The 21,533-nt window shown below is 43.6% G+C and overlaps 1 long non-coding RNA gene across 2 annotated transcripts in view; it reads left to right on the top strand.

Moving 5' to 3' along the window:
* Nucleotides 1–1,016: 1,016 nt before the first annotated feature.
* The window catches only part of LOC115207364 (uncharacterized), a 53,011-nt gene continuing 32,494 nt past the window's right edge, over nt 1,017–21,533 (top strand). The window contains exons 1-2 of one of the 2 annotated variants that reach the window (XR_003880999.1): nt 1,017–1,203; nt 1,341–1,581. This is a non-coding gene — a long non-coding RNA (uncharacterized LOC115207364). Of the gene's footprint in view, nt 1,582–21,533 lie in introns of both variants that reach the window. The other variant, XR_003880998.1, reaches the window with a different exon arrangement.

The raw sequence follows: 21,533 nt of genomic DNA, 5'->3' as shown, positions 1-21,533 counted from the left end.
GGCTGACTGCCTTGCTTTGCCTCCCTAGTGTGTTGGTGTGTGTGTTGGTGTGTGTGTTGGTGTGTGTGTTGGTGTGTGTGTTGGTGTGTGTGTTGGGGTGTGTGCTGGGGTGTGTGTTGGTGTGTGTGCTGGTGTGTGAGAGACAGAGTGAGGGGAAAGAAAAGAGCGAGAGAACAATAGAGCTCTTATTGGAGGTGGAGGGTCACTTTTACAGATGAAAAAGCATCACTATCCTCTGTGGCTTAGAGACAGTCTGCAGATTCCCTGTGTGTTCATAAACCACCACAGAAAACGAGTTGTATTGCTCTATAAAAGCATCACTATCCTCTGTGGCTTAGAGACAGTCTGCAGATTCCCTGTGTGTTCATAAACCACCACAGAAAACGAGTTGTATTGCTCTATAAAAGCAGCACTATCCTCTGTGGCTTAGAGACAGTCTGCAGATTCCCTGTGTGTTCATAAACCACCACAGAAAACGAGTTGTATTGCTCTATAAAAGCATCACTATCCTCTGTGGCTTAGAGACAGTCTGCAGATTCCCTGTGTGTTCATAAACCACCACAGAAAACGAGTTGTATTGCTCTATAAAAGCAGCACTAGCAACGCAGGCGACGGGGGAGCTGTCCACTACTGTGGTGCTGAAACCAGGCGCACTTTTAATGACGATTTATTGCCACTCTCACAAATGTAATGTAATGACAACACTGACTGAATTAATCGACTGAAATGGCAGACGGTGTCATTAACGATCTGCAAAATGCATACGTTGGATTCAGCCATATGTAATGATGTTGGGTTTGTTGCTCTGTAAATGATTGCCTGACAGACAGAATAAATTAGGCTATTTTTATAATGTAGCTTTAAGGTGAATCCACAGAAACACCACGGATATATGGGTGAAAATAGATGACCAGCTATGACACCTGAATGAAGGCATTACAGAAGCATCCAGCTGTGAGCATATAGCTGGGAACGCCCGCGTGGAATCACATGTGGGAGGGAGGTGAAGGAGAGCGTAGTAGTGTAGTGTAGAAACCGCGTTGTCTCTCTTCAGTCTCCGGTCCGCTCAGTCTGCTCATCAGCCGATGGAGTAGAGCTCCTCTTGACACGCAGAGACCAGGTCACCAGGTTACTCTCCTATGATGTGCTGCCTGCTGTTACCGTGAGCGTTGCGGTATCAGCTGTAGCTAGCGCGGCAGAACGGTAGGTCGCTTCCAGGGTCTCCCCAGTCTAAACGGCACTATCTATGGATAGTTCGTCAAGTGCGCTTCTCCAGAGGGCTGTTGGTGTCCAGTTTCCCTGAATCTCTCTCTCTGTCTCTCCCTGGCTGGCTCTCTCAGTGTTATCGCGACCCACCGGGAGTTTGGACACGACACAATCACCACCCAACACGCGTTCGACCGGGGCCAGGCTGTGCGAGTCACGGATCGCTCCCGAGCCGCCCCGCGCGCTCGCCCTTGCGCTTGCCCCTATGGAGGGGGACGTGATGGACAAGCTAGAGGACATGGCCTCGGTGTACGAGTTCGACCCGATCACCGGGAACATCCCTGCCACTAAAGTAGAAATCACCGTCTCCTGCAGGTGAGTTAACCCCAGTGGACCTGGAGCCTTTCATCTCCAGTAGTGCTATTCTTGTTGTAGTCAGTTAGGGACAGAAGGGAAACAAAGTCCACTTGTCTGAATATCCTAAGTTTTTTGTGTGTGTGTGGTGAGTGAGTGAGTGCTGTGATGTTTGCCAACACCTTTAAAGTACACAATTTTTTCCAAAATGTGATAAGGAACAACACTCAGCAAGTAGTCTTCAACTCCTATTGCGTCCTAACTGGCCATGCGTTATGGTAAGGGGTTATAGAAATATATAACATGGATAGGGAAGATTCTCTGACAGTGGAGGGGTTTTGGGTGGGAACTGCTGTATCTGGATTCAACCAAGGTAGGGTGCGGCTGAGTAATACAACTCGGGGAGTTGTCGCTATTGGAACGCAGTTCTTCAACTGCGTCCCTGCTATTTATTTTTTTACATTTTTCAAGGGTTCTTCTTCACATCATAAAAAAAAATGATGGGTCAATTATTTGATTGAGGAAAGTTACACTTGGATTGAAAACAGAAATCTTGGTAGATTTCTGCTCTGTTTGTCTATTATGGAGGTCATTTTCATTCTTCATACAGATGTGGGATCTTCATTTGAAACACTTTGCTACAGCAGGAAAATAGTCCTGCAGCAACAGGAAATGTGAATTATTATGTGGATTATAATGAATGGACATTGTTGTAGGGGTTAATACATTTTTCGTTAGGGTAAATCAAGTCTGACATTTTAAAGTGTAAATTACAAACTCAAAATCCTATTTAACCCTCAAATAAACTACACGTTTTAAATTTCCTTCATTGCAGAAAAGTTATCCTGCAACAGGGTGATCAAATTAAGCTCCAACATCTGTTCATCACTTCTCATCCAGCCACTCTTTAGAAACATTAGCTAGCTGGATGAATCATGAATAGATCAGCTGCAGTGTGTCATCATGCGTTGGCTAATGATGGTGTTGTTGTTAATGGTTATGAATGACCCTGTACTCCAGTGTATATTAGCGTACATGCTTCAGGACTACGTGCATTTTGGTGCACCCTCAGTGTATGTGTGGTATGTGTCGATGTGGGTGTGTCTGTAAGTCTGTGTTAAGTGATGCGAGAAACCACTTGAGTCCACAATGCTGTGTGTGTGTGTGTGTGTGTGCGTGCGTGCGTGTGTGCGTGCGTGCGTGTGTGCGTGCGTGTGTGCGTGCGTGTGTGCATGTGCATTTTTTTGTCTATTTTAGATGAGTGATGAATCGGAGCTAGATTCTGTATTCTGTCACATACCAGCAAGGCAGTGCTGTTTTCAAGGCCTCAGATCATAAAACACTCCTTCCTTCCTTCCTTCCTTCCTTCCTTCCTTCCTTCCTTCCTTCCTTCCTTCCTTCCTTCCTTCCTTCCTTCCTTCCTTCCTTCCTTCCTTCCTTCCTTTCTTCGTGTTATTTTAGAGTCACTAAAATGTATCTGTTGGTCTTGTCCCACCGAGCTATCTAGTGACTGAGTCTCTGGATAAGAGCATCTGCTAAATGACTAACTGAGTCTCTCTGGATAAGAGCAACTGCTAAATGACTAACTGAGTCTCTCTGGATAAGAGCGACTGCTAAATGACTAACTGAGTCTCTCTGGATAAGAGCGACTGCTAAATGACTAACTCAGTCTCTCTGGATAAGAGCGTCTGCTAAATGACTAACTGAGTCTCTCTGGATAAGAGCGACTGCTAAATGACTAACTCAGTCTCTCTGGATAAGAGCGTCTGCTAAATGACTAACTCAGTCTCTCTGGAGAAGAGCGTCTGCTAAATGACTAACTGAGTCGCTCTGGATAAGAGCATCTGCTAAATTTAACTGAGTCTCTGGATAAGAGCGACTGCTAAATGACTAACTGAGTCTCTCTGGATAAGAGCGTCTGCTAAATGACTAACTGAGTCTCTCTGGATAAGAGCGTCTGCTAAATGACTAACTGTGCATCACGTTCATCTCTCTCCTCTGCGTCCCCCACCTCCCTCTCAGGTAATCACAGAAGCACAGAGGGAGAATCAAACATTACCAACCATCCCCATTCTCCCTGTAGTGTCCTCACCTTCCTTTCCATCTCTTACCAGATCCCAGCCAAGGACACAGCTAGGCTGTATTGAGAAACAGACACTGCATCTGCTTGCCTGTGAGGGGCTAGAAAACTCAAGGACACACACACACACACACACACACACCTCTGTTGTAGAGCAGTGGGAGCTTGTTGAGAGGGTTGGAGAGGGACTGAGCCCTAACAAGACTCTACTGTATTATTGAACACTGGTTGGGTCGGTTACACTGCTGCATGTTTTACTGCATCCTGAGGTAAAATGTCCACAGTATCTTGAGAATGGCAGCAGCTGAAACATTGGAGCTGCCTGATTACAGTATATTGAATTCAATAATACATCGATCATTACATTAAACAAGAACGAATGTGTACTTTTTTTATGTGTGTGCATGCTGTCCCTCTACATAGAAGTAAAACACTGTATTCACAATGTCTGGGATCAATTTCACCTTTTAAATCATACAGAATAAGGTCATATGGACAGGGAGGACCTGATCCTAGATCAGCATTATGACTGAATACTGGTCCTTTAGATCACATGGACAGGGAGGACCTGATTCTAGATCAGAATTATGACTGAATACTGGTCCTTTAGATCACATGGACAGAGAGGACCTGATCCTAGATCAGCACTCCTACTCTAAGACACTTTATGAGAAAGAAGTGGCCTTGTTTTTTTTATTTATTTAACTAGGCACGTCAGTTAAGTACAAATTCTTATTTACAATGACGGCCTACCCCGGATGACACTAGGCCAATTGTGCACCACCCTATGGTACTCCCAATCACAGCCAGATGTGATACAGCCTGGATTCAAACCAGGGACTGTAGTGACGTCTCTTGCGCTGAGATGCAGTGCCACTCGGGAGCCCTCTGATTCACTTAATGCACTCACCACATTCATGTATTTGTTAGCTGAGGCACGCGTAACACTCGAAGTTAACAAAAGAGACTTATGGACAGCTAGAGGGGGCACCCACCCACACAGATTTTAAGAGTGAGTTTGTGTGATCATGTGCAACTTAATCTCATTGTGCTCAGTGATCTCATTCAGCATTTGGTATCATTCATTCATTCAGCTAAATACTGTAGTTGGATTCAGATGGAGTTTGGGGTTTTTCAATGGCACCTTGTCTCTTCCTATTGCAACGATGTAATTGGTGAATCATTTATTTTAGTGAAGGTATGTGTCATTGTGCCGGTGTGTTCAATCAGTCTTAGTGTTTAATATGTGAATGAAATCTATTTAGTCATGTTCCTTTTATATGGCCCACATGATGAAATCATTATATATATTTTTTACTCACATTTCTATAACGACCGTGTAATATGCAGTGCTAATGGGACATTTGTGGTGCAAAGCAATTCACCTTGAAATGTAATTTCTCCACCTCTGTGTCACATTCATTCCATGGAAAACTCCACCGAATCTGTACATTCCACATGGCATCATACATCAATCTGTCACGCTTCTCAAGTCTTTCCACATCCAACCAATGAGCAGTTCAAGGCATTACAAATCTATGTGAATAGCTTTTGTTAAGGCTGGATGCATTGTGAGTCAGAATGGCAGTGAAAGAAATACATTCACGGTGTATTACTGGCAGGGTACTGTACTTCTCCACACTGGTCCTGTTAACAGTGTACTGTACTCTACCATAGGTAATACACTGGTCCTGTTAACAGTGTACCGTACTCTACCATAGGTAATACACTGGTCCTGTTAACAGTGTACCGTACTCTACCATAGGTAATACACTGGTCCTGTTGACAGTGTACTGTACTCTACCATAGGTAATACACTGGTCCTGTTAACAGTGTACCGTACTCTACCATAGGTAATACACTGGTCCTGTTAACGGTGTACTGTACTCTACCATAGGTAATACACTGGTCCTGTTAACAGTGTACTGTACTCTACCATAGGTAATACACTGGTCCTGTTGACAGTGTACTGTACTCTACCATAGGTAATACACTGGTCCTGTTAACAGTGTACTGTACTCTACCATAGGTAATACACTGGTAAGCGGCGTCTGGTAAGACAAGGGGCGGCGGACTATGTATTTTTGTAAATAACAGCTTGTGCAAGATATCATTGTACGCCTGCCACACACACACTATATGATACATTTATTAAACATAAGAATAAGTGAGTTTTTGTCACAACCCAGCTCATGGGAAGTGACAAAGAGCTCCAATAGGACCAGGGCACAAATAATAATTATTTAGCTCTTTATTTAGCCATCTTACATATAAAACTTTTATTTGTTCATCGAAAATTGTGAAGAATTCACCACAGGTTAATGAGAAGGCTGTGGTTGAAAGGATGAACATAACTCTGCAAGGTTGAGTTGTATTGGAGAGTCTCAGTCTTTTTCCACACACAGTCTGTGCCTGTATTTAGATTTCATGCTAGTGAGGGCCGAGAATCCACTCTCACATAGATACGTGGTTGCAAAGGGCATCAGTGTCTTAACAGCGCGATTTGCCAAGGCAGGATACTCTGAGCGCAGCCCTATTCAGAAATCTGGCAGTGGCTTCTGATTAAATTACATTTTCACAGAACCACTTGTTGCAATTTCGATGAGGCTCTCTTGTTCAGATATCGGTAAGTGGACTGGAGGCAGGGCATGAAAGGGACAACAAATCCAGTTGTTTGTGTCATCCGTTTCGGGAAAGTACCTGTGTAATTACGCACCCAACTCACTCAGGTGTTTTGCTATATCACATTTGACATTGTCCGTAAGCTTGAGTTAATTTGCACACAAAAAATCATACAATGATGGAAAGACCTGTGTGTTGTCCTTGTTAATACAGACAGAGAAGAGCTCCAACTTCTTAATCATAGCCTCAATTTTGTCCCGCACATTGAATATAATTGTGAAGAGTCCCTGTAATCCTAGATTCAGATCATTCAGGCGAGAAAAAACATCACCCAGATAGACCAGTCGTATGAGAAACTCATCATCATGCAAGCGGTCAGACAAGTGAAAATTGTCAGTAAAGAAAACTTTAAGCTCGTCTCTCAATTAAAAAAAATGTGTCAATACTTTGCCCCTTGATAACCAGCGCACTTCTGTATGTTGTAAAAGCGTTACATGGCCGCTGCCCATGTCATTGCTTGTCACGTCCTGACCAGTATAAGGGGTTATTTGTCATTGTAGTTTGGTCAGGGCGTGGCAGAGGTGTGTTTGTTTTGTGTTGTCGGGGTTTTGTTCTATGTTTTGTATTTCTATGGTTTTTCTATGTTGTATATTTCTTTGTGTTGGCCTGGTATGGCTCCCAATCAGGAACAGCTGTACATCGTTGTTGCTGATTGGGAGTCATACTTAGGTAGCCCTTTTTCACCTGTCGTTTGTGGGAAGTTGTTTTTGCATAGCTGTGTGTAGCCTGCATTACTGTGCGTTCATTTTCTTGTTTTGTGTTTTCAGTGTTCAAATAAAAGTTAAAATGAGCACTCAACCCGCTGCGCCTTGGTCCACTTCATACGATGCCCGTTACATTACATAATGCAGAAAATACACAAGAGTTCAGGGGGCCTTGCTTTAACAAAGTTAACCATTTTCACTGGAGTGTCCAAAACGTATTTCATGCCGTCAGGCAAGATCCTCTTGGTGGACGATGCAGTGTACCCAAGTGGCATTGGGAGCAACTGCTTGCACACGCATTACCACTCCACTAGGTCTCCCTGTCATGGCTTTTGCTCCATCAGTACAGATACCAACACATCTTGACCACCAAAGTCCATTTGTTCACTGACGCGTCGTGAAACAGTGTTGTTTGATGAAGAAATTGTCTGTATAGTTTCTTTCATAAAGAAAAAAAAAGTATTTGTTGTACCCCCGATGGCATTGCGCATACCCCTGGGGGATTCCTGTTGTGGGGTATGCATGGGTGTCTGACCTGTGTGCTAGTATCTTAAACAGACAGCTTGGTACATTCAGCTTGTCATCACCTCTTACAAAACAAGTAATGAAGTCAATCTCTCTCTTGACATGCATGTCATTAATGTTAGATCTCTGTGTACTTTTAATGGCAAGCCATGCTGCCCTGTTCTGAGCCAACTGCAATTTTCCCCAATTCCCTCTTTGTGGCACCTGACCACACTACTGAACAGTAGTCAAGGTGCGACAATACTAGGGCTTGTAGGACCTGCCTTGTTGATAATGTTGTTAGGAAGGCAGGATTAAGAACAAGCTAGCAGTAAAATCAGATTGAAAAAAACCCCAGAAAAAACTACACCTCACGGCACAACACGGACTGTGATGAGACACGCGCACAGTAGAGAGAGAATGAGAGAGAGAGAGAAAGAGAATCACCCTTTATGGTTGTGAGGTCTGGGGTCCGCTCACCAACCAAGAATTCACAAAATGGGACAAACACCAAATTGAGACTCCGCATGCAGAATCCTGTAGAAATATCCTCTGTGTACAACGCAAAAACACCAAATAATGCATGCAGAGCAGAATTAGGCCGATACCCGCTAATTATCAAAATCCAGAGAAGAGCTGTTAAATTCTACAACCACCTAAAAGGAAGAGATTCCCAAACCTTCCATAACAAACCCATAGCCTACAGTGAGATGAACCTGGAGAAGAGTCCCCTAAGAAAGCTGGTCCTGGGGCTCTGTTTACAAACACAAACAAAGCCCCAGGACAGCGATACACTTAGACCCAACCAAATCATGAGAAAACAAAAAGATAATTACTTGACACAATCCTGTCTCGGCGCTCTACAGACAATTCCTTCGACCTCATGGCTTGGTTTTTGCTCTGACTTGCACTGTTAACTGTGGGACCTTTTAAAGACTGGTGTGTGCCTTTCCAAATCATGTCAAATCAATTGAATTTACCACAGGTGGTCTCCAATCAAGTTGTAGAAACATCTCAAGGATGATCAATGGAAACAGGATGCACCTGAGCTCAATTTGGAGTCTCATAGCAAAGGGTCTGAATACTTATGTAAATAAGGTATTTATGTTTATTATTTTTAGTACTTTTTTTTTTAAATCTAAAAACAGTTTTTGCTTTGTCATTATGAGGTATTGAGTGTAGATTGATGAGGGAAAAAAACAATTGAACCCATTTTAGAATAAGGCTGTAACGTAACAAAATGTGGAAAAAGTCAAGGGGTCTGAATACTTTCCGAAGGCACCGTATTTCCCTCAGATAACACAGACCCACAAAGATTTTGAAAACAAATAACATTTTAGTAACCTCCCATAACTATTGGGTGAAATACCACAGTGTACAATCACAGCAGCAGGATTTGTGACCTGTTGCCACAAGAAAAGGGGACCCAGTGAAGAACAAACACCATTGTTAATACAACCCATATTTATTTATTTTCCATTTTGTACTTTACCTATTTTCACATTGCTACCACGCTGTATATAGACATAATATGACATTTGAAATGTCTTTTTTATTTTGGAACTTGTGTGAGTATAATATTTACTGTTCACATTTTATTGGTTATTTCACTTTTGTTTGTCCATTTCACTTGCTTTTGCAATGTAAACATGTTTCCCATACCAATAAAAACCCTTGAGAGATACTCAGAGAGAGAGAGAGATACTCAGAGAGAGAGAGAGATACTCAGAGAGAGAGAGAGATACTCAGAGAGAGAGATACTCGGAGAGAGAAAGATACTCGGAGAAAGAGAAGGGAACTTCTGGGTTGCTTCCATCACAGATCCTCAACATATATATATACTACTGCTTTGATATAATTCCCTAAATATCTGTGTCCTGATCTTCAATTAACATATTTATGCATGTTGCCATATGAAACCAGCAACTTTCTCTCTCTATCTGATGGATACGCCCCAAATGGCATCCTATTCCCTTCATGGGTTTCTCAAATGATTGCTTCGCCTGGTTCACCAACTACTTCTCTGATAGAGTTTAATGTGTCAAATCAGATGGCCTGTTGTCCAGGCCTCTGGTAGTCTCTATGGGGGTGCCACAGGGTTCAATTCTTGGGCCAACTCTTTTCTCTGTATACATCAATGATGTCGCTCTTGCTGCTGGTGAGTCTCTTATCCACCTCTACGCAGACGACACCATTTTGTATACTTCTGGCCCTTCTTTGGACACTGTGTTAACAACCCTCCAGACGAGATGCCATACAACTCAATGCCATACAACTCTCCTTCCGTGGCCTCCAACTGCTCTTAAATACAAGTAAAACTAAATGCATGCTCTTCAACCGATCGCTGCCTGCACCTGCCCGCCAGCATCACTACTCTGGACGGTTCTGACTTAGAATATGTGGACAACTACAAATACCTAGGTGTCTGGTTAGACTGTAAGCTCTCCTTCCAGACTCACATCAAACATCTCCAATCCAAAGTTAAATCTAGAATTGGCTTCCTATTTGGCAACAAAGCATCCTTCACTCATGCTGCCAAACATACCCTCGTAAAACTGACCATCCTACCGATCCTCGACTTCGGCGATGTCATTTACAAAATAGCCTCCAATACCCTACTCAATAAACTGGATGCAGTCTATCACATTGCCATCCGTTTTGTCACCAAAGCCCCATATACTACCCACCACTGTGACCTGTACGCTCTCGTTGGCTGGCCCTCGCTTCATACTCGTCGTCAAACTGCTCCAGGTCATCTACAAGACACTGGCTCCAGGTCATCTACAAGACCTTGCTAGGTAAAGTCCCCCCTTATCTCCGCTCACTGGTCACCATAGCAGCACCCACCTGTAGCACGCGCTCCAGCAGGTATATCTCTCTGGTCACCCCCAAAGCCAATTCCTCCTTTGGCCGTCTCTCCTTCCAGTTCTCTGCTGCCAATGACTGGAACAAACTGCAAAAATCTCTGAAACTGGAAACACTTATCTCCCTCACTAGCTTTAAGCACCAGCTGTCAGAGCAGCACACAGATCACTGCACCTGTACATAGTCCATCTATAATTTAGCCTAAACAACTACCCCTTCCCCTACTGTATTTATTTATTTTGCTCCTTTGCACCCCATTATTTATATTTCTACTTTGCACTTTCTTCCACTGCAAATCTACCATTCCAGTGTTTTACTTGCTATATTGTATTTACTTTGCCACCATGGCCTTTTTTGCCTTTACCTCCCTTATCTCACCTCATTTGCTCACATTGTATATAGACTTATTTTTCTACTGTATTATTGATGTTGTTTTACTCCATGTGTAACTCTGTGTTGTTGTATGTTGTCGAACTGCTTTGCTTTATCTTGGCCAGGTCGCAATTGTAAATGAGAACTTGTTCTCAACTTGCCTACCTGGTTAAATAAAGGTGAAATAAAATAAATTAAATTAAATAGTGCACTTTATAGGGAATAGAGGGCCATTTGGGACTCATATCTGATGGCTCGTCACTGATCTGGAGCAGATACGACCGCAGCACATCACACTGTGAAAGAGAGAGAGAGAGAGAGGAAGAATGTGTGTGTGTGTGTGTGTGTGTGTGTGTGTGAGAAACTGCGATGCTTTAAGGATGTTGAAGGCAGATTGGCATGCGGAGAAGTGGAAAGTCTGGTGCTTAAGATCTCTTCAGGACATGGCCAGGCACAGATGGTCACACCCGCACACACACACACACACACACACACACACACACACACACACACACACACACACACACACACACGAGAGGTAGAGAGGTAGACAGATGAAGTGTTTTATTGGAGGTGCCATGGACCAGAGTGCTAAATCCTTGACCACTCTTCCTTTCCCGTGGCTTACTATGTTAACATTATTACATTCTAGAACTAGATAGATACAACAAGATGGCGCCGATAGACATGGCCGCTCTGTTTCTGGCTCCTAAGCAACTTTGCAGGACTTCTTTAACTTCTTTAGCTGTGTGTCAAGGGTGTGTGTACTGGTGGTGAAGTCAGGTGCAGGAGAGCAGAGAGTTGTGAACAGGCGCGCACTTTATTCAGGCTGGAGTGAACAAACAGACGGTCGCAAACTGCGTCAAAACCTCCAGCCAAAAGGCAAAAGTGCAAAGCGCGAAAAAACACTCACCAAAGCTAATGTACCAAATGAACATACAACGTGCACGAACACGGAACATGGAAACACAGCCTGGTGCGTCACAATAACCACATAACAACAAACAATTTCACACAAAGACATGGAGGGGAACAGAGGAATAAATACATGCAGTGTGATTAGGGAATGAAAACCAGGTGTGCAGGGAACAAGACAAAACAAATGGAACAATGAAAAATGGAGCGGCGATGGTTAGAAAGTCGGTGACGTCGACCGCCGAATGCCGCCCGAACAAGGAGAGGAGCCGACTTCGGCGGAAGTCATGACACTGTGGTTGTTATTTCTCACATTATTAGCCCAGAGTGTTTTTTGCATTATTACATACAGCCGGAAATAACTTTTGGATATCAGAGCGGCGGTAACTGCGTCCAGAAATACAACTTTCCTGAATTGGATCCTCTGTTTGTACCCACCCAAGGCGATTTAACTTATACCAGAGGCTGCTCCAAAACGCCGCTGGTGGAAAAGAGATATTCAGAGTGGACTTTTAGTCCAACTCAGGAGGTGTACACAACTACCACCGCTTCCGAGTCTATTACTCGCTAATGTTCAGTCTCTGGATAATAAAGTAGACAAGCTCAGGGCGAGGGTCTCCTTCCAGAGAGACATCAGGGACGGTAACATACTCTGTTTCACGGAATTATGTCTCTCTCCGGATATACTGTCCCTGTCCATACAGCCAGCTGGGTTCTCAGTACATCGCGCAGATTAGAATAAAGAACTCTCTAGGAAGAAGAAAGGCAGAGGTGTATGTTTCATGATTAACTACTCATGGTGTGATTGTGGTAATGTACAAGAACTCAAGTCCTTTTGTTCACCCAATTTAGAATACCTCTAAATCAAATGCTGACCGCATTACCTCCCAAGAGAATTCTCTTTGGTCATCATCACAGCCGTATATTTTCCCCCTCAAGCCGTTACCACGACGGCTCTCAAGGAACTACACTGGACTGTGCAAACTGGAAACCACATATCCCGAGGCCGCATTTATTGCAGCTGGGGATTTTAACAAAGTGAATTTGAGGAAAATGCGGCCGAAGTTCTATCAATTTACCTGCAGTACTCACGCTTCAAAAACTCTCGACCATTGTTACGCTCCCTACCAAGATGGCTACAAGATCCTCCCCCGCCCTCTCTTCAGCAAATCAGATCATGACTCCATTCTACTCTTCCTTTCCCATAGGCAGAAACTCAAACAGGAAGTGCCCATGCTAAGGTCTATTGAACGCTGGTCTGACCAATCGGAATCCATGCTTCAAGATTATTTTGATCACGCGGACTGGGATATGTTCCTGAGTGCCTCTGGGAACAACATTGATGTATACACTGACACAGTGACTGAATTCATCAGGAAGTGTATAGGGGATGTTGTTCCCACTGTGATGATTAAAACCCATCCAAGCCAAAACCGTGGTTAGACAATGACATTTAACCATAGCAAGGTGGCTGAGAATATGGTTGAATACAAACAGTCCAGTTATGCCCTCCTTAAGGCAATCAAAAAGGCAAAACATCAGTACAGAGACAAAGTGGAGCTGGAATTCAACGGCTCAGACAGGAGGCAGGGAAAACCAGCCACGTCGTGGACACCAATGTCTTGCTCCCAGACAAGCTAAACACATTCTTCGCCCGCTTTGAGGATAACACAGTGCCAATGACGCGGGCCACTCCCGGGGACTGTGAGCTCTTGTTCTCCATGGCCAACGTCAGTAAGACATTGTCGTGATGTTGTATTAGTTAATGTGACAACTGTTGCTCATCGAATGATTAACGGTTTATAATTGCGTGATTAAATCAATCAAGCAATTATTAACTCATTAACCTGGGGCACCATGGGAAAATTAGTTTTATTGAGTTTCTATTTCCCAAATTAACTCAAAGGATATCAGAATATCGATTTTACAACAGTTGCTAATTAATCAATTTCCTCTACAGTCTCATTCTGAATGTCGCATAATCCGGGAATCTGCACGGACCCGGGTCCCACCAATGACTTCGTACCACACCAATCTTAGTTGATTATTTATTTACTAGAAAGCTAAAGTGATGATAAAAGATACACATAAACAAAAACACAGTCTAGGCTATTGATTAGAACTTAGTATAACGGGCCAACACACTATGGCGCGTGTTACCCAAAATGGGGATTTAAAAGAGAGAGAAAAAGAGAAAGTACACGAGAGAAATATACATTTGGGTGCATTTGTTAGCTATGCTTATTTTAACCCTAGCCTTGCCCCGAACTGCCGCTCTTATGGGCCAGAATATAATGATGTAATTACGTGTTGGAGGTCTCAGATGGGAAGCTCCGCGTGGGTCGTTTAGGCTTCTCAATGACGCACTTCTCCGGCGCAACTCTCTGGTTGTCCTCACGATGTCAGTGTCCTTTTTGGCTTAGTGGTCTGATTCCTCGCCCTTGCTCTGAAAGGGGTCTTCTGAGGACAGACAGCTCTGTAGCTCAGAGCTCACAGCGTAGGAATGAAACAGTGTAGATACCACAATTCAATGGAGAGTGGAGGCTAGGTGGTTCGGCTTGAATTCACCCGCTTAGACACAGCTACTCATCCGTAGCTTGGGTAGAAAAAGATTTGTCTTCGACCTTGTGTTGCGTTTTGGGGTTCGTTGACCTTTTAGACCTCTGCTGCAGCTTGGGTCACTTAGTCTGACCTGTTCATTCTTAACCCCCATGTCTTATACCCTCTGGTCAGAAGTGGGCGTAGCCGCCTTTAGGGCAATTCTCTGGGCGTACCAAGTTAAGAGGCAAGGTCTAGATTTTACTCAAATCAAATTTTAGACAACTAACTTCACATTTCATCTTTACCAAAACATTCTCTTTGATTTGAACATTTTCCACACAACGAACACGTCACGTTCGTCTTAAGGAGTGGACCAAACTGCAGCGGGTATATTTATCATCTTCTTTTATTTGAAGGAAAAACAACAAAACACTTACACAAAACAAACAACGAAAACAGTCCCGTAAAGTGCTCAGACTATACAAGGAACAACCCCCCACAAACACAAGAGAAAATTAACCCACTTAAATATGGCCTCCAATTAGAGGCAACGACAACCAGCTGGCTCTAATTGGAGGTCGTTCCAAAACCCCAACATAGAAATAGAAAAACCAGATAAACACATAGAAATAGAAAATATAGAACATACACCAAAAACCCCGAAACACACTAAACAAACACCCCCTGCCACGCCCTGACCAAACTACAATAACAAACAACCCCTTTTACTGGTCAGGACGTGACTGTACAATGTATAAACATCAGGCATATACTGGGAAAACTCTTAAAGGTACAATGTTTTCGTAATAACATCACCTATTAACCTTTAGCAACAACACAAAAATTACATATATTTTCATATTCCATCTATCGTCATGACCACCATTGTGGCTGAACGGAAACCATTGTTCCAAAGTCCTTTTATTGCATGTTTAATGTTCTGAGGCTGGTTTTCCATAGTGAGAGGACAAAGGAATTTTGTCTGTGGCCTAAGATTTATCATGGGCGTGAGGGGTCATAAAACCCCCACATCTTCAGACCCCTAGATCTCTCCTCCTCTGTTGGGGGTGAGAGATACTCTGTAGGGTTGTGGTCTCCTGTAACCTGACCTGATCAGGACAATCATGACAACATTTAAGCTTGTTAACCCTCACAAGGCTGCCGGCCCAGACGGCATCCCTAGCCGTGTCCTCAGAGCATGCGCAGACCAGCTGGCTGGATTGTTTACGGACATATTAAACTCTCCCTATCCCAGTCTGGATGTCCACTATTGTTCCTGTATCCAAGAAAGCGAAGGTAACTGAACTCAATGACTATTGCCCTTTAACACTCACTTCTGTTATCATGAAGTGCTTTGAGAGGCTAGTTAAGGATCATATCACCTCCACCTTACCTGACACCCTAGACCCACTGCAATTTGCATACCGCCCCAATAGATCCATGGATGATGCAATCGCTATCGCCATCACACTGCACACTGCCCTGTCCCTTCTGGAGAAGAGGAATACCAATGCAAGAATGCTGTTCATTGACTACAGCTCAGCCTTCAACACCATAGTACCCTCCAAGCTCATCATTAAGCTCGGGCCCTGGGTCTGAACCTCGCCCTGTGCAACTGAGTTCTGGACTTCCTAACTGGCCGCCCCCAGGTGGTGAAGGTAGGCAACAACACCTCCACTTTGCTGACCCTCAACACAGGGGCCCCACAAGGGTGTGTGCTCAACCCCCTCCTGTACTAAAATCAAATCAAATCAAATGTATTTATAAAGCCCTTCTTACATCAGCTGATATCTCAAAGTGCTGTACAGAAACCCAGCCTAAAACCCCAAACAGCAAGCAATGCAGGTGTAGAAGCACGGTGGCTAGGAAAAACTCCCTAAAAACTCCCTACTTCCTGTTCACCCATGACTGTGTGGCCATGCACGCCTTCAACTCAATCATCAATTTTTCAGACGACACAACAGTGGTAGTCCTGATAACCAACAACGACAAGACAGCCTACAGGTAGGAAGTGAGGGCCCAGGCAGAGTGGTGCCAGGATATAACCTCTTCCGCAATGTCAACAAAATTAAGGAGCTGATTGTGGACTTCAGGAGACAGTAGAAGGAGCACGTCCCCATCCACATCTATGAGGCTGCACTGGAGAAGGTGAAAAGCTTCAAGTTCCTTGGCGTACACATCACTGACAATCTGAAATGGTACACACACAGACAGTGTGGTGAAAAAAGGCACAACAGCGCCTCTTCAACCTCAGGAGGCTGAAGAAATTCAGCTTGGCCCCTAAGACCCTCACAAACTTTTACAGATGCACCATTGAGGGCATCCTGCCGGGCTGTATCACCGCCCTGTACGGAAACTCAGGGCTCTCCAGAGGTTGTAGCGGTTAGCCCAACACGTCACCAGGGGCACACTGCCTGCCTTCCAGAAAGGCCAAGAAGATCATCAAGGACCTCACCCACCTGAGCAACGGCCTGTTCACCCCGTTATCATCAAGAAGGCGATGTCAGTACAGGTGCATCAAAGCTGGGACTGAGAGACTGAAAAACAGCTTCTATCTCAAGGCCATCAGACTATTGAATAGCCATCACTAGCCGGCTACCACCCGGTTACTCTACCCTGCACCTTAGAGGCTGCTGCCCTATGTACATAGACATGGAACACTGGTCACTTTAATAATGTTTACATACTGTTTTACCCACTTTATATATATATATATACTGTATTCTAGTCAAGGCCACCCTATTCAACTATTTCTGTACATATAGTATTCTATCCATGTATTCTACAGAAATACTACATATTCTATCCACATACTGTCCATAATGTCAATACATCCCATCATATATATACTGCTCCAAAAAATAAAGGGAACACTAAAATAACACATCCTAGATCTGAATTGATGAAATAATCTTATTAAATACTTTTTTCTTTACATAGTTGAATGTGCTGACAACAAAATCACACAAAAATAATCAATGGAAATTCAATTTATCAACCCATGAAGGTCTGGATTTGGAGTCACACTCAAAATTAAAGTGGAAAACCACACTACAGGCTGATCCAACTTTGATGTAATGTCCTTAAAACAAGTCAAAATGAGGCTCAGTAGTGTGTGTGGCCTCCACGTGCCTGTATGACCTCCCTACAACGCCTGGGCATGCTCCTGATGAGGTGGCGGATGGTCTCCTGAGGGATCTCCTCCCAGACCTGGACTAAAGCATCCGCCAACTCCTGGACAGTCTGTGGTGCAACGTGGCGTTGGTGGATGGAGCGAGACATGATGTCCCAGATGTGCTCAATTGGATTCAGGTTTGGGGAACGGGCGGGCCAGTCCATAGCATCAATGCCTTCCTCTTGCAGGAACTGCTGACACAGTCCAGCCACATGAGGTCTAGCATTGTCTTGCATTAGGAGGAACCCAGGGCCAACCGCACCAGCATATGGTCTCACAAGGGGTCTGAGGATCTCATCTCGGTACCTAATGGCAGTCAGGCTACCTCTGGCGAGCACATGGAGGGCTGTGCGGCCCCCCAAAGAAATGCCACCCCACACCATGACTGACCCACCGCCAAACCGGTCATGCTGGAGGATGTTGCAGGCAGCAGAACGTTCTCCACGGCGTCTCCAGACTCTGTCAAGTCTGTCACATGTGCTCAGTGTGAACCTGCTTTCATCTGTGAAGAGCACAGGGCGCCAGTGGCGAATTTGCCAATCTTGGTGTTCTCTGGCAAATGCCAAACGTCCTGCACGGTGTTGGGCTGTAAGCACAACCCCCACCTGTGGACGTCGGGCCCTCATACCACCCTCATGGAGTCTGTTTCTGACCGTTTGAGCAGACACATACACATTTGTGGCTTGCTGGAGGTCATTTTGCAGGGCTCTGGCAGTGCTCCTCCTGCTCCTCCTTGCACAAAGGCGGAGGTAGCGGTCCTGCTGCTGGGTTGTTGCCCTCCTACGGCCTTCTCCACGTCTCCTGATGTACTGGCCTGTCTCCTGGTAGCGCCTTCATGCTCTGGACACTACGCTGACAGACACAGCAAACCTTCTTGCCACAGCACGCATTGATGTGCCATCCTGGATGAGCTGCACTACCTGTGCCACTTGTGTGGGTTGTAGACTCCGTCTCATGCTACCACTAGAGTGAAAGCACCGCCAGCATTCAAAAGTGACCAAAACATCAGCCAGGAAGCATAAGAACTGAGAAGTGGTCTCTGGTCACCACCTGCTGAACCACTCCTTTATTGGGGGTGTCTTGCTAATTGCCTATAATTTCCACCGGTTGTCTATTCCATTTGCACAACAGCATGTGAAATTTATTGTCAATCAGTGTTGCTTCCTAAGTGGACAGTTTGATTTCACAGAAGTGGGATTGACTTGGAGTTACATTGTGTTGTTTAAGTGTTCCCTTTATTTTTTTGAGCAGTGTATATATATATACACTTACTCTGGACTCCGAAATTGCTCATTGTGATATTTATAGATTTCTTAATGCCATTCTTTTACTTTCAGATTTGTGTGTTTTGTTGTGTATTTTTAGATATTACTGCACTGTTGGAGCGAAGAACACAAGCATTTCACTACATGCGCAATAACATCTGCTAAATATGTGTATGTGACCAATAAAATTTGATTTGATTTGATTTAGGTGCTTAGACAGGAGCCCTTTCAGCAGTCTGAATTGTAGTCATCATGTGGTCTAGCATCTGTTCTGGACTGTAAAACTTTCCCCTGTAAATTTACAGCGTTATACTGGCACCACAGTTGCCAATTTAAACCTGTAAGTTTGCTTTACAGCTTACATCTTATGTAATATGTTTTACAGTACTATTTTTCTTACTTAATGTAAAGACATATTACAGCATCCTTGCTGTCAATTTACACTGTAATGTTTTACAGTAAGGAAAATAGTACTGTAAAGCAAAATTACGCTATTAGCTGGCAACTCTGGTGCCACAATAATGCTGTACATTTACAGGGAAATTCTACCTGATATCTAAATGTAACAAAAACAATAATACAAAAAATGTAACCTTTATTCAACTAGGTGAGTCAGTTAAGAACAAATTCTTATTCACAATGATGTCCTACACCAGCCAACCCCAGACGACGCTGGGCCAATTGTGCGCTGCCCTATGAGACTCCCAATCACGACTGGATGTGATACAGCCTGGATTCGAATCAAGGACTGTAGTGTCACCTCTTGCACTGAGTACATTTGTACATACAATACATGTAATCAAATTGGTAACAACATAAAAATGAATTAACAACAGAATTGACAGTAGTAGTCACAAGAAGTTAACACAAATTTAACCAAATAAGAGAATCATTACAAATGGAATTTAAAAACTATATTGTGCACCTGTGTGTGTGGGCTGTGTGTGTGGGCTGTGTGTGGGGGCTGTGTGTGGGGGCTGTGTGTGTAGGTTGTGGAGGAGAAATTAGGTTACAATCCTAGATCTTCAGATTCAGAGCTCCAAGCTCCAACACGCAGGACGAAGTGAAATAAAACATTGGAAATGGTAATAGTACTGTGTAGTATACATAGGGACATGTGGGTACACACTATCAACAACACCCGCGGTACACACTATCAACAGCCAGTGAAATTGCAGGGCGGCAAATTCAAAACAACAAAAATCTCATAATTCAAATTTCTCAAACACACAAGTATTATACACCATTTTAAAGATAAGATCCTCCTTAATCCAACCAGAGTGTCTGATTTCAAAAAGGCTTTACAGCGAAAGCATAACATTAGATTATGTTAGGACAGCACCTAAACAAGAAAAACCACACAGCCATTTTCCAAGCAAGGAGAGGCGTCACAAAAGCCAGAAATACAGCTAAAATTAATCACTAACCTTTGATGATCTTCATCGGATGATACTCCCAGGACTCAATGTTACAAAATACATGTATGTTTTGCTTGGTAAAGTTCATATTTATATCCATAAACCCCATTTTACATTGGTGCGTGATGTTCAGAAAATGTATTCCCACCAAACCGCTGGTGAATGAGCACATCAATTTACAAAAATACTCATCATAAATGTTGATAAACTTTACAACAGTTATTGAAAGAATTTTAGATATACTACTCCTTAATGCAACCGCTGTGTCAGATTTTAAAATAGCTTTATGGCGAAAGCACATTTTTCAATATTCTGAGTACAGAGCTCAGCCATCAAATCAAGCTATACAGTTACCCGCCAAGTTCTGGAGTCAACTAAACTCAGAATTAGTATTATAAATCTTCCCTTACCTTTGCTGATCTTCGTCGGAATGCACTACCAGGCCTCCCACTTCCACAAGAAATGTTCTCTTTGTTTGAAATACTCCATATTTATGTCCAAATACCTCTGTATTGTTCGCGCGTTCAGATCACTAATCCAAAGGCATAAAGCGTGAGTGTAAAGCCAGAGACAAAAAGTCAAATAGTTCCATTACCGTTCTTAGAAACATGTCAAACGATGTTTACAATCAATCCTTAGGGTCTTTTTAACATAAAACGTCGATAATATTCCAACTTGACAATAGCGTATTCATTACAGAGGAAAAAGAAGGAGAGGCGCGCCAACGTGCCCGCACAGTAAACAACTCACTGGTCCCAGGCAGTCCACTGATTGACTGAGCTCCTATTCTCTGCCCAGTAACAGTAGATGGATGAAACAAGTTTCTAAAGGCTGTTGACAGCCAATAGGAAGTGCAAAATGACCCCACAGACACTGTAGTTTGAATAGGGATTAGATAGAAGAACTACAAGTCACTTCCTGGTTGGATTTTTTCTCAGGTTTTTGCCTGCCATATGAGTTATGTTATACTCACAGACATCATTCAAACAGTTGTAGAAACTTCAGAGTGTTTTCTATCCATATCTACTAATAATATGCATATCCTACCTTCTGGGCCCGAGAAGCGGATAGATTCATTTGGGCACGCCTTTCATACAGACGTCAAAATACTGCCCCTATCCTAGAGAAGTATTAACAACTGCAGCAGTGATGAATAAAGACATGTCCTTTGGGATGGAGCAACAGGCAGACTAAAGGACCAAATAATAATAAACAAATAAATAAAAATATATACATATTAACAACTGCATCAGTGATGAATGTCCATAGGGGGAGCAGCAGGTAAAGTAAGTGACCGTGGGGTGGGGGGAGCAGGTCACTGACCAGTGATGGTGTCTGTTCAGCAGCCTGGAGGTAGAAATGGTTGGCCGGGTCTTTCAGTTTTCGCCATAATGCTCCTGTATAGCCCTCGTCTGAGTAATGGAAACGGGTGAAAACAGGCCGGGGCGTCCC

The sequence above is a fragment of the Salmo trutta genome, chromosome 14 (genome assembly GCF_901001165.1).
Source record: "Salmo trutta chromosome 14, fSalTru1.1, whole genome shotgun sequence".
NCBI lineage: Eukaryota > Metazoa > Chordata > Actinopteri > Salmoniformes > Salmonidae > Salmo > Salmo trutta.
This window is presented reverse-complemented; position numbering and strand designations above follow the sequence as displayed.